Source organism: Garra rufa, chromosome 4 (assembly GCF_049309525.1).
Source record: "Garra rufa chromosome 4, GarRuf1.0, whole genome shotgun sequence".
NCBI classification, from domain to species: domain Eukaryota; kingdom Metazoa; phylum Chordata; class Actinopteri; order Cypriniformes; family Cyprinidae; genus Garra; species Garra rufa.
The window spans coordinates 16,210,024-16,214,553 of record NC_133364.1 but is presented as its reverse complement, the minus strand read 5'-3'; positions in this window follow the sequence as shown (position 1 = coordinate 16,214,553).

Sequence of the window (4,530 nt, the reverse complement as noted above, 5' to 3'; positions counted from 1 at the left end):
TATAAACTCGCAATTCTGACAACATATCGGTTTTATATCAGTTATACAAACTCACAATTCTGACTTTTTTTAAATTTTATGCAAGTTTATATCTTGCATTGAAAAAAGTCGGAATTGTGAATATCACACAATTCTGAGAAAAAAGCCTGATTTGTGAGATAAAATGTTGCAAGTAGTTTATGCAGTGTTGCTTGCTATGCACCAGAGGTGTTTCTTATTGGCCAAGGTCTTTGTTTACATTGCACACAAATCTGCTTGCTTTTCAAATCTGATCTTTTGACTTACTGACCGCATGGTCATTTTGCAAGTGATGAAATCTGCTGGTTGAGATGGTGTAAGTAATATCTGGTATGTTTTCATTGGTTGCTATAGTATTAATGTAAGCATCACCATATTGCCAAGATACTTTCTTATGCAGCAACACAGGCCTTTTTGTATAATGTTACATATGTATTGCATCCCGGACAAGGAAAACAAACTACTTGACATGCAATCCGACCATTCAGACTGAGGCTCATTACTGAAATCAGATATTAACTGGATTTTGAAGCACATATGGATGTAGTTTGGATCAGATTTTGAGTGTTTTTACACTCTTCAGGCTAGAAAAACAGTCAATAATGTCAAAAAAAGTACAAAATATAATGTTTATGTCTTTAGATATGGTTAGTTAAACTAACAAACCACATTATTGTATATTGTATGTTTTAATTGCTAAACGTAAGTATGAGTAATATATTCGTAGTGATGCATTGTTGCAATCTCTGCCCTGTTGAGCTCTGAATCTCCTCTGGCTTTTCCAAGTTGAGCTTCCCAACGGCTTCAGAGACACAGTGAACAGATAATGTAAAGCGTGTCCACGTATGCGTGAGAGAAATATGAGTAAATGCGTAAAATGGAGGTTTAACCGATTTCACGTATAACTGCTCATACATAATTTTGTTGCCTGAATGTGTTCTGTGCATGTTTGTGTGGTCGGAGTCTCTGTTTCAGCTCATGAGCTTAATTTCCTGTGTGCTGGCTCGCTGCCCGCCTGATGTTGGCTGGATGCCTTTCTCTTTCCTTCTTTCTCTCTTTTGCTCCCTTTCTCATTCCCGTCTCTTGTTTCCAACTCTGACCACAGCAGCTTTCCCAGAATTCCCTGACAGCGTCCCAGCGTTCATCAAAGTGGCCTGGTGCATCGGTCTCTAGCTACTAAACAGAAACAAATGTCACAGTCCTGCTCTCGTAGGCCTGACCTCATCTCTTCTTTCACACACGCACCCAAAGACAAGATTCTCTTTGACTGACTCATTCAGCAAAAGCACAGCAGTGTTGTGGGTCTGTGAAGTGTAAAGTTTTGATTTTATAAACAAAGCTTGATAGTACTGACCTCCTACTGGCTTCATTACAGATCATTAAAAAAAGCTTACGTAGTCATTCTGCCTAGTTTCCCCATTCCTTCCTTATCTGCGTGTTCTCCATCGCACAGTCTGTACCTCATGCCACATATGGGGTAAAGCACTTAGCTAGTTTTGGCTGCCCTTTCTTTCTTGTCATTTCTGTTTCGCTCTTGCTTTCCAGTGTAGATGAGACACTGAAATAACACTTCATGGTTAAAGAAACAGTGTATGTCGTGACAGAATTTTGGAATTTTAAGGGCTTTTTGGAATTTTCACACTTTGCACAAGTGTGTTCTGTATGGCAGCGTTTTAGTGCTACATTAAAAATGTTTAAAAAATCTAAGATTACGAGAATAAAGTCATAATGCTACGAAAATAAATCCCTAATACTACAAGAATAAAGTCAAAACTTTTTTCGAGAATGGAGTCGAAGCGTTTTGTCTCTGTTCTCGAAGAATAGATATTTCCAGAATAGAGTCTAAATACTGAGAATAGAGTCGAAAAGTTTTGAGAATAGACTTGAAATACTATGAGAATAGAGTCGAGTCAAAATACAATGAGAATAGAGTCGAAACGTTTTGAGAATAGACTCTATTCTCGAAATGTTTCGACTCTTTTCTTATAGTATTTTGACTCTATTCTTGAAACATTTCAACTATTCTCGAAACGTTTCGACTCTATTCTCGAAATATCTATTATTCATGAATAGAGTTGCCAAAACATTTCGAGAATAGACTTGAAATACTATGAGAATAGTCGAGTCAAAATACAATGAGAATAGAGTTGAAACGTTTCGAGAATAGACTTGAAATACTATGAGAATAGTCAAAACGTTTTGAGAATAGACTTGAAAAACGTGGAAACCTTTCAACTCTATTCTCATATAGTATTTTGACTCCATATCTTCAAATGTTTCGACTATTCTCGAAATATCTATTCTTCAAGAATAGATGTTTCGACTATTCTCGAAATATCTATTCTTCAAGAATAGATGTTTCGACTATTCTCGAAATATCTATTCTTCAAGAATAGAGTTGTCGAAACATTTCGAGAATAGACTTGAAATACTATGAGAATATTAGAGTCAAAATACAATGAGAATAGAGTTGAAACGTTTCGAGAATAGACTTGAAATACTATGAGAATAGACTCTATTCTCGAAATGTTTAGACTATTCTCATAGTGTTTCGACTCTATTTTCGGAATGTTTCAACTATTCTCATTGTATTTTGACATCTTGAAATGTTTCGACTATTCTCGAAATATCTATTCTTCAAGAATAGAGTTGTCGAACATTTCGAGAATAGACTATATAGTATATATGAGAATAGAGTTGAAACGTTTCCACGTTTTTGAAGTCTATTCTCGAAACGTTTCCACTTGCTAGACAAGACCTTTATTCCTCGGCTGGGATCAAGTAGAGCTCTTTGAAGCTGCATTGAAACTGCAATTTGGACCTTCAACTCATTGATCCGCATTGAAGTCTGCTATATGGAGAAAAAACCTGGAATGTTTTCCTCAAAAAACTAAATTTTCTTTTAAACCTTAATAATAACAATTTGACATTTCAAAACAGTTCTTCAGAACACACAAAGTGTGAAAGTTCTGAAAAGGCCCTAAAATTCCAAAAAATGCTGTGATAACATACTTTATAACAGAATGACGTTTCTTTAACCATGAAGTGTTATTTTTGTCTCATCTACAATGGAAAGCAAGAGCAAAACAGAAAGGATGAAAAAGAAAGGGCAGCCAAAACTAGCTAAGTGTTTACCCAAAGACCTTAATTTCTCCTCGACTGAAGAAAGAAAGAACATCTTGGATGACGTTGTGTTGACTAAATCATCAGGAAATTCAAAGTTATTTGAATTGTCAGCATGTTTAGCTTCCTGAATATGAAAACTAGGTCATCTTGATTTTCTATCAAGATAACAGGTGTACAAGAGCAGCAAGTATTTACTAGAATGAGGCTAAAATCTCAACCATCTCTTTGTTAGGATTGTCTTGCTGATATTTCAACTCAGCAATAAGTATTGTTTACTGTTTTGTTAAACTATGCTAAGACTAGCAGACTAGCCTAGCTAATACACTAGTCTTTTGTAGGGATGCACCGATACCAATCGGCCGATAAAGCTTGCGCGTTTTGTCAGTAAAGCCGGTTCTGTAATCAGCGGTAAATGCCATCAGGTGCGTGATTTCACGATGAGCCGTATATACTACACACAGCCGTTGTTTACCGACGAGCTGCGCAAATCAATGTTCATTATCAGTGTGAATGTGCGCAGCTCGTCAGTGAACAACGGCTGTGTGTAGTATATACGGCTCAACGTGAAATCACGTACCTGATGGCATTTACCGCTGATTACAGAACCGGCTTTACTGACAAAACGCGCAAGTGATCGGCCGATAAGGATCGGTGCATCCCTAGTCTTTTGAAGAGCAAACATTACTAAAGCCAACTGAAAGGCAGCATTTTCACTGTAATTGTTACAATTTTGTCCAAATACTTTTGTACAAGTTGACTTGTGTATAGCCCACTATTACTGATAATAGCACATCTGGTTTAGTGGCACATTTGAAGATGGCTCAATGAAGACTTGTTACTGTGACAAACCGAGCCGTCTCCGTTAGCAAAACAATCACGTCGCAAACTAAAGTGTGTTTCCATCTTTAAAGTGTTCACTAGTTGGAATGTCCCATATTTCCCCTCCCCCTCTTTCACTCTCTCACTCTCTCTGCTTTCTTTCTTCTCAGCATGCTGTCTCTCTAGTGAGCCGTACAGACCAGAGCTGACTGTAAATTCCTCAGTTTAATAAAGTAATTAGTCCTAGGCGGTTGCATAGTCCAAGTAACCGAAAGTACTTCACGGAGGAACATTCCCGAATGTTCCAGAGTCCAGTTTTGCTTTCGTTTTACAGTTTAATGTGGTTACCGTGACTTGGGATCAGGGTTAGAAGATCTAAGGCATGTCTCATCCCTCAGAGACATCCCTCAGATGTCAAACAAAGCACTGACAGCTACTCAGGATGATACAACAAACGACAAAGCCAGAAACAACGCTATCGCCAGCGCACGTGTTCAAGATAGTGAGCCGGTTTGCTTTGCAGCGCCATTCCCTCTTTCCGCCTGGCCGTTGCCTAAGCGCTCGAAC